A 10,160-nucleotide genomic window follows, 5' to 3' on the forward strand; every position below is an offset into this window, starting at 1 on the left:
GTGATCTTTGAGTCACTCCCTCATTCATATCTCTGTAGCGCTGCTGTGATCTTTGAGTGACTCCCTCATTCATATCACTGTAGCACTGCTGCTGTCTTTAAATCACACTTTCACACCACTTTAGCACTGCTGTGGTCTTTGAATAACCCCCTCATTCACAGCACTGTAGCACTGCTGTAATCTTTTAATCACTCCGTTATTCACATTCACACCACTGTAGCACTGCTGTGGTCTTTGAATCACTCCATCAATCATAAGATTGTAGCACTGCTGTAATCTTTGAATCACTCCCTTATTGACAGTCACACCACTGTAGCACTCCTGTGGTCTTTGAATCATTCCCTCATTCACATTCACACCTCTGTAGACTGCTGTGGTCTTTGAATTACTCCCTCATTTATACCACTGTAGCACTACTGTGGTCTTTCATTCACTCCCTCGATCACATTTACACTAATGTAGCACAGTGTACCAAGCAATCCTGCTTGAAGTAGCATTGCACAGGACATTATATGTTTTGAATACTCTCAGCTGGGTTGAAATTGTGTTTTCTCCCAATTTTCTGAAAACAAGGAAAAGGCATATTCATTTTTTTTCTGCAAAAAAGAAAACATTAGTCTTTGGTCAAAGTAGCAGTTTCATCAGATTTCTTTATATTAAGTAACAGGGGCTGAGGATGGTGTCCACTTACATAAAACATTAATGCTCAGTCTTCTGATCACAGTTTTGTGATTTCCCATCAATATGTTTGCTTTTCCTTGAGAGACACTCAAATCATATAATACTATATTATGTATTATATAGTCAATGAGGTATATTTGACTCTTTTCTGAACATTATTTATCGGATGCTTTCATAGTCATACTGCTTTCCAAAAAAAGCCTCAGTAATGTCTCATACTGTGAGCTACCCCACTGGTGAAGGGGTATAGCTTCCCGCTGTGGAAAGAGACCTGAGATTTGCTAGTGACTCAGGAGCCACAGGGTCAGCCAGTAAGCTAGCCTTGAGAGATTAGAGATCTACTCAACTAACTCAGAGAAATAAATGAGAAATGGACCTCTGATGTATTGCCTCTGTAAAAGTTTATTTATTTTTATTTTACATTTGTTTATTGGGAAAGTCCAACTTGGAAAGAAGCCAATTTTCAGAGGAGGCCTGGAGAGAAATGCTCCAGATGCATGTCTTTGTCACATGAGAGGAAACCAGAGCACACAGAGGAAACCTGCACGAATGCAGGGAGGACATGCAGACTCCACACAGAAGGCATTCTATCTAAGAATCGAACTGGAGAATCTCTTGCTGTGAGGTGACAATGCTACTTCTGCAACACTGCTTCATCAGGGGAGAAAGAGTGATACAAAGACCACAGCAGTGCTACAGTGGTGTGAATGAGGGAATGATTCAAAGACCACAGCAGTGTTAAAATGGTGTAAAATGGTGTAAATGAAGGAGTGATTCAAAGATCACAACAGTGCTACAGTGGTGTAAAATCAGGCAGAAATGCAGCAGGGCCAACTCACATTACAAGGATACAGGCAGATGCTATGTGCAGCTTTGTCTGAAACGCATGACTATAGATGCACATACAAAGAATCTAGAGAAGGTCTGACAAAAAAGTCTTCAACAGATACTATAGATAATTGGACAATTTCCCTTCAACATCCAGTATTAGCAGCAGATTTTAAGTTCAGATAAACACCATACTTTCTCCTTTGAAGACTGTGGACCCTTCAGGTGACGGTACCTGTCAGTATGTCACATCAGCAAATTTTAGTAAACAATACACATCTGGTCCAGGCTTAGCGGCACACAGAAGTAAAGCCCTGACTGTGTTCCCAGATATGCTGGGTTAGACTAGTTGTTGACTACTGGAGGAACAAGTGAGTGAGATTGGGACCGTAGTGGCACACTGATCTTAGAGGGTGGAAGATGGTCCATTCCATTGTAATGACAGCAACATTCTGACAGCTATTGATCATATGGTAATTCTCATCATGCATATGAGGAAGTTTACCTGTGAGAAGAGAAGGATGTCACAAACCCTAACTTTACCAAAGAAAATATATCTAATGGCTGAAGGGCTTTCTCCCCTGTTATTGGCTACTATCCAGAGAAGACGGCATGATATGCAGTGAAGGGAGGGTTATATGGCTGGCAGGCAATTTGATGATAATAACTATATTGGAAAAAAAACTGATGAGTAGGTCTTGAGGTTAGCAGTAAAGGCAGCAGTGAAATGGGCGAAGACATTATGTTTTGTTAATAAATCTATGCCCTGTATATTTCCCCTGCTCTTGATTCCTTTATCAGTATCCACTAACATTTTTAAGATGTTAATGTAATACTATGATAACTTAATAACACATATGATAATCTCCATACCCAGCTATTTGTTCATGCATGTCATATAACATTCCCAACAGTGATTTATTATTCCTTTTTTTCTGCTCCATACTTTTATATTTAATTTCTCTGCAATGATGTACAATTAGAGAACTCCTAATTCTGCATATACTTCTGCTTTCTATCTACAATGACAGGGATATATTTTAAGACCTTCTGTTTGCTATAAAAGTCAGCTTGTGATCAAGCTTTTCAGAATCTGGATGACTTCTCAAGTGGACCCATTGTACTGTCAGGTCTTTACAATAACAGTTTATTTTAAAGGACTGCACACTATTACCAGATTTGTGCCTTAATCATTTACTACTGCATTTTTCCATAAACAGTGCTGCTGGTAAAATTCTGGATAGTCTAGGGCCTTAAACTGTAGTAGATGTTCAATAGTGAGAGAATTCGGATCTGATCCAGTTTGTGCTTCAGTGGTTTTGTATTCTGCTTATCATTTACCTGCTTGCATTCCGTATTGGTCCCATCCCCCACTAACACATTAAGCTAAAGTTTCTGAAAAATCTCCAATACTACCTTTATTTGTTTGCAAACCTCTGTAGCTGGCCTGCTTGTTGCTTGAAACTTTCCCCAACTCTCACACCCTTCTGATGTTGTTCTTTAATAAAGCAGCGTCTCTGCCCTCCACCCCTTATGATTATCTCATTTCAAAAGTCCTTTCCACCCCACTTTCATTGCTATTGACTGTTGTTTTTGTACTCTTCTCATCCATTTGTTTTCCACAGAATCATGAAACTGAGTGCTCACCCAGGAAACCATTATTGTTCTTGAGTAAATGTCCTTTAGTACATACTGTCTCATGAACGGTTTCCTGGAAGTCATCCAACCTCGTAGTCCTAGTCTACATTCCAGAAGTGGTTTACTTGTATCCAGTGTCATCCAAGCAAAGTTAAGTACCCTTGATTGCTAAATCGCACTGAAGTTATTTTGGAGTGATTGCTTTTGTTCCTGCTTTTGTGTGTGCATTTCACTGAAAGTTTGTAAGAAAAATAATAAAAAATGTTCTTCTTCTCACTGTTACTGTCTTGAAATTGCCTTCAGCAAGGGATTTTTAGCTAGTTGATTAAGTGTCTTATGTTAGCATTGTAACTCATGGGTCTCATTTACTGTGTTTTTATATCAGGAAGACTGGGTTTATTCATCTTGTGGCAGGAGGTGTTTGCCTGATCTGTTTGAGTTAGAAAATACACAAAAGGACTCATAGTATAACCAGAGGGCTCATTATTTAATTTTCTGGCTTTTTTTTCTGTACTGCTATAAATTTTTCATGCTTGCATGGGTTAGCAGTGCTCTGTGCGATAGCAAATACTTAGAAAGCAAATTTTCTCTGTAGAATGGACCATAAAACTGCAAACTGTAAAGCAGCAATATAGTGCAAATACCTTGTGTAACACCAAGCTTAAAACAACTAGATGGGCCTTGAGTGGCAATACCCACAGATTTAACAGTATTCAGTATTGTATAAACATTAACATTTGTAGAATTTAGTAATGTTCAGCATAATCTGCCCCAACAAAGTACCCTTATTAGTTTACACAAACAAAACACCCTTAATAGCCTTCTAACCCCAATACATCACCCCCGTGTAGCTCACAAATCAAAGGACTGGACATTATTGATATACAATTTCATAACTTCAGTTTAGCCAGCTTGGTGGATATGGGCATCTTAAGACAAAGTAGCAATTGTTTCATGTTTACTGACAACCACTTCATCCTTAAAGAATCAAACATAGTATGTGAGAGGTATACTTACACAATGACACTGGAAGCTAAAGTCTTGCACATCAAGTTGTCAAAACCACACTCACAACACCCACCTCACAAAGCAAACAACACACACATAGACTAACGTATACTGAAGCACTTAAAAGCAATGTTCCTAAACAACAAAGATCACCTAGACCACTCGTTGTCAAAGCTATGTCTCAGCAAGCCTAAATGCACTCTGAAAAAAACACCTAACATCACACATACTGGCACTCTCAGTGCAGTCCAAAACGCTAAGCAGCTAAGGCAAATGAACAAACTTCCCAGGACTCTCATCATAGGGGTCTCCATTCTAAGATATGTTAATAACCCTCTAATCAGGATGAACAAAGAGAAGATAAGTGTTAGTTGCCTATCTGGAGACAGGATCCGCCAAATCAAGCATGCACTCAAGTCATTACAACAGGTATTAGTATGATTCCATCATAGTCCATGTAGGTGTAAATGACCTGAGATGCACCTCCCTGGACTATATGAGGAGAGACATTATGGATCTTTAAAACTATGTGTCTCAATGAGCAGCATATTACCATCACCGAGAATGATTCCACAATATGAGCAAAAAATTATTGATTTCAACATCTTGTTTCTGGTATCATTCTAAGGGGATCCAATGTTTGTCAGGTTGGGAAGACATGGTCAACAGACTATGTTGCTTTGCTAAGGATAGCCTGCACCTTTCCCCTCTATGCTTTCAAATACTGGCTAAGGCTTTGTCCACCCCGACATGGAGCCATTTTTAGGCAACACCAAATTGACAAACCTACTGACATAGCAAAATCAACTCAGCAGAACCTCAAGGTGTTACTGTTTATTGCCATGAGCCTAAAAAAAAAATAAAAATAAAAAAAAATAAACTTCCTCCAAGCCCGCCTCACACTCAGTAATATAAATATATGTGCAGTTATCAAGACATGGTTTAAAGCAGCAGAGAATACCCTGGCAGTGTAAGGTTTCAGTGCCTTCCACACCTTTAGACCAGTAGATGCATAGACAAGGGATAAAGGAGGGAAGTGTCTCAAAATACATCAATAACAAGCATACCTCTAGGGTAGGCAAACAAGATAACATGCTGGAGTTCCATTGCATGAAGATCACCATAGACAAAATGCTGTACCATATCCTAGCCAGCTATAGGTCACCCCCCATGCCCCAAAAAAGCTCACAATGCATACTTGGACATATTGGAGACACTTATCATCCAATCTAACACCCTACTCATGGAAGATTGTAATTAACCCTCTATAGATTGTGAAGCCTATACAACCTCAATTCTACAGGCACAGAGATTCCTGCACTTTATAAATACAAACAACCTTGACCAAATAGTCAATACACCCATTAGAGGCTATAACATTCTGGAAATTATGCTCACATATATGGGAGAATGCTGCACTCCCCCCAGTGTCTCAACCTCCCTTGTAAGGACCTATTCCTAGGCAAATCTTCTGTTATTAGGTGATGGTTTGTCAAAATTCAGTGCCCCTCCAAACCCCAAGAACACACCAGCCTATGCTGAATTGCTCTCAAAAAATCTGTACACCTATATCAATGGCTGCATAGAGGCTGTTATATAACAGAGGTAAGCCCAGAACTTGCTTCAGATACAAGAGATCCTAGTGGCACCCCAAATTAAACAGGATATACAACATATAGAAAACATTATGTCAAAAGTCAGGAAGAGTAATTCCCAGAAAAGATAAACCCCAGGATTCATGAAGCTCGGCGCAAGGCCGGTGTTAGGCTTGCGCCGACCGTGTGGAGTACAGATGGTGCAGTAGCGCTATGTGCATATTAATGAAGGTGCGCTGCCGCCACAGCCACGTGCATATGAAACAAGCGCGAGTGCATGGGGCATGTCGAAGTGCCGCATGGAGGCGTGGAAATGTCGGCTGTTGACGTGCAACCTAAAATGCTGAATATTACAGTCGGCCTGCAATAGTAATCACACCTGTCAGTGCCCGTGGATACTGAAACGTATGCAAAGCATGCAAGACAGTTCTTGCGAACACAAAATTAAGAAGCAAACACAAATGCACATTAGCGAATATCGAGTCTCCATCCCTCAAACAAATGACATTTAAAACCGTGAGCCCATATTCTAATGCAGTGTAGATAGTTATACCAAGTGGAAGTGAAACACATCGTGTTAGCATGCCGCCAATAGCTAAGTCTAGGCCAATGGTCAGGGTTACCACTTGTCCCACATTGTGAGGGATAGTACACAGCTGGGCAGTTGTGTCCGTTCCAAAACCATTATAAATGTAAAATATCCTGCGACCGTATGACATAATTATGTCCCACATCACATGTAATAGTCACATACAATTGTTATTTCCATATGTAACATGCCACATGTTACAAGAAATAGAATAAGCAAGTAAACAAAACAGAAGGAACATATAAACTGCTACAACAATAAGCTATCATGTAGGCATAAAACAAAAGTATTATCTGTTGTACTGACCGTGGGTATGTGTTGTCTTGTAGAATCTGATTTATGTCCGGAATATATCCCATCCTGGCCATATGAAAAGGTGGCAACCCTACCAATGGTCAGAGCATTCGGGCAAAATCCGCCCATATGCGGTCAAAGCCGTTCTCCTCAGGATGTGTCAAAGTTGAACGGGTATTACCCAGGTGTACCTACCATGTCATGAAAGATAAGTATTTGCGTGAACCTACCTATGTGTGTGATGTACAGCATGTGGAAGGTGAAAAATGCCAGTATAGTCCTCACAACCATACAGGTACCTGACATATGTAGTGTATGCAATGTGTTCCCTTGACCGTGCCATGGGCCATCAACCAAAGAAGGGATGGATGGAGTGTTTGGAATATGTGTGGGAGGGGGGGTGGGTAATGTTATAATCCACAAAGGCAAGACTGTGTTGGATGCACAATAGGTGAACTGGAGGTGTATGAGGGAGCAGCAGGTGAATCAGAAAGAAACACAAAGAACAAACATACACATCCGCAATACAACCTGACAGGCCATACTGTAGAACACAATCACACAAACATATGAATATTAAAATGTGTGATACACATGTACAGAAATGTTACTGGCACATACCCACAGAATGGTCTGGACGGAACCGGGCCATCCAACTGCAACACACCTAGATGCATAATTGAATACCCATCATCCCCTCTACAGCACACAACCCGCCCCCATTCCTGAGCATCCACCAAATCCAGCCATAATCGGGCTACTAGCTTGGCTCAGCCATATCTACACATACTGACCACTACTCATATGTAGTAGGCAGTGTCACCCTAGGCAGTGTCAGGATTGCAAACTATGTATCCCTTGCATGTAAAACCCCATCGCATTTTTGTAAGTCCAAAACAATCGAAGGTCGTTTGCTTATTCAGTTTTTGGATATCCCTCATGTGATAAGTATCCTGAGTAAACATCAGACTTGGTATCACGACACAATGTCCAGTCCTGTAGACATCTGGACACAAGCTGTATGTGCAGTAGTTGTTCACGGGACTGCTCAGCTTCCTGCCCATCATGCAGAACCTACTAGCCGGGATCAAACACCTGCCCGTGATGCACTTCTCCCCACATGAATTATTGAGAGAATATACTGTATACAGTCGATTAGTGGCACTTGGAAATAGGGTGATTAAGGCGCTGACGTAAGCAGGGTACCTCCTGTCCCACTTTGTGAGGGACAGTCCCTGTTTGGGTAGGTGTGTCCTGACCAAGAATGATACAATGGCTAATGTCCTGTGATTGTAGGAAATAACTATGTACCATATTTCATGTAACAGTTGCCTAAAACAGTTATTTCTGGATGTAAAATATGTAAATTGTGCAAGAAACAGAATAAGCAACTAAAGTGCTACAGGAATAGGCTCTCATCTAGGAAAATAATGAATGTTCTAAACCCTGTACTGACCGTGGGTATGTGTTGGCCTAAACAATCTGGTGTGTCCAGAATATATCCTATCTTGGACATATGAAAATGTGGCAAGCCTACCAATGGTCAGAGCATTCCCACAATAACTGGCCAGCCTCTTAATCACTCATAAAACCAGTGACCTTTGAAGGAAAGGTGTTGAATGACACTTGAATGACTAATGACAATAATTAAGAGTAATAGACACTTTTACCTGCAGAAAATAAGTATTAATACATATGGCTCTGAATCTTTCTACACGTTTCAAGTTAATAGTACTAATATTGTAGAAGTGTCCGTGATTGTCCCTGATTTGTCATTGCCTTGTCCCTGTCACTGTTGAAATTGGTCCCTGAGTGTTACAGAGGTCCGTACACATATGTACACCAACCAACTGTCACATTTGTTGACAACACTATTGAATACCTGTAGTGAAGTCATAAGTGATGTCCAGAATAATATCCATCGGATATAGGGAGGTAAAGGCAGCATGGATGCGCGGTGTACATTCAACTGTACAGGAAATGTAAATAGGTATGTAGGTGTATGTACAGAGAAATATATATATATATATATATATATATATATATATATATATATATATATATATATATAAATGAATGAATGAATGAAATGATCACAATAAAGCATTCATAATGAATGTGAAGGGAAACACCAGTGGAAACACCCCCCATCCTGTATTATGTAATGGAAACAACCCCCACCCTATATTACATAGTGCCAACATAATAATCTGGTCAGAGGTGCCCAAACCCCTGCGTCTGTAAACACAGGTCGAATCTTAAAATTGGGACCAACTCTGCCCATGTGCTACGTCTGACATTTGAACAGGTACAGGGCAGTTCTGGTCACCAGTCGGACAAGCCTAAACCCAGATCACCACATAAACACCCTGACAATCAAACACACGTATGTGCCAGGACTATAAGCTTTGGAGTTCTGAATATCCTTGGAGTGAGTAAACATGCAGCACGGGTCCAGAGCAGTAGGGAATATGTAATGTCGCTTGAGTAGTACTGTGGTTTTCCCAGCAGTAGAATGGATGCCTGCTGTGTAAGTAAAGCAGTGAGGTGTATGTTAGGGTAGCTATGAACCATGGGTATACATATAAATGAAGCAAAACACCAATAGTGTAGTGGTTAGAGCATCCGCCTAATGTAAAGGCATTCCCGGTTCAAGTACGACTATAGCACATATAATTTTCTTGTGTAATGAATGCCTCTGTGCTGTAAAGCCAACATTTAAACATGTAAAGGTGAATGTGTGTTTTGCATGGGGCTGTTAACCAGATTCCTTCTATCAAAGTGGTACTGTCATAATGAATAAGGCACATGTAAGCACAAAGAAGTGGCAGTAAACATATGTAACTCACAATAAGGATATGCAAGTGCGCCAGCACGTGTGTAAGCAGCTCCCAGCATAGCAAATGTATGTTATGTACAGATGTAACTTATATATATATATATATATATATATATATATATATATATATATATATATGTGTGTGTGTGTGTGTGTGTGTGTGTGTGTGTGTGTGTGTGTATAGATATATATCCACAGACATAAAATAAAGAAATAAAGAAATATATAAAAATATGGTACTTATGTATTATCGCAACCAGAGCGATATGCGCATACCTCCACAAATCCAAGTACATGAAACACTTTCAACTATTATTCTACTTCCTTATAACGGCCCAAAAATTTCACATTACTTTTAGGAATAGGGACAATTTGAGAAACCCTCTTATAATGGCTGATATCGTCCTGTTGGTTGGGTTCTTAAGTGTGTCTAATATAAGTTCATACGAGTGTCTAATATCACAGTTTGGATGGTGAATTTAATACATTTTCAGATGCTGTTTCTCTCACCAGTGTATATACACACACACTGCAGGATTTTGATTGTTGGGGGAAGCGGCTGCATGAAAACTCGAACTAAATTGTTTCCCCAAACAGCAAAGTGAAGATGAACAGGCAATTACTGACATTCTTGTCCAGAAGAAATGCCAACTATGAGTAATGATAGGGCAGACCTGATTACAATTCA

This window comes from Protopterus annectens, chromosome 6.part0 (assembly GCF_019279795.1).
Source record: "Protopterus annectens isolate FY-2018-M chromosome 6.part0, PAN1.0, whole genome shotgun sequence".
Classification (NCBI taxonomy): Eukaryota; Metazoa; Chordata; order Ceratodontiformes; family Protopteridae; genus Protopterus; species Protopterus annectens.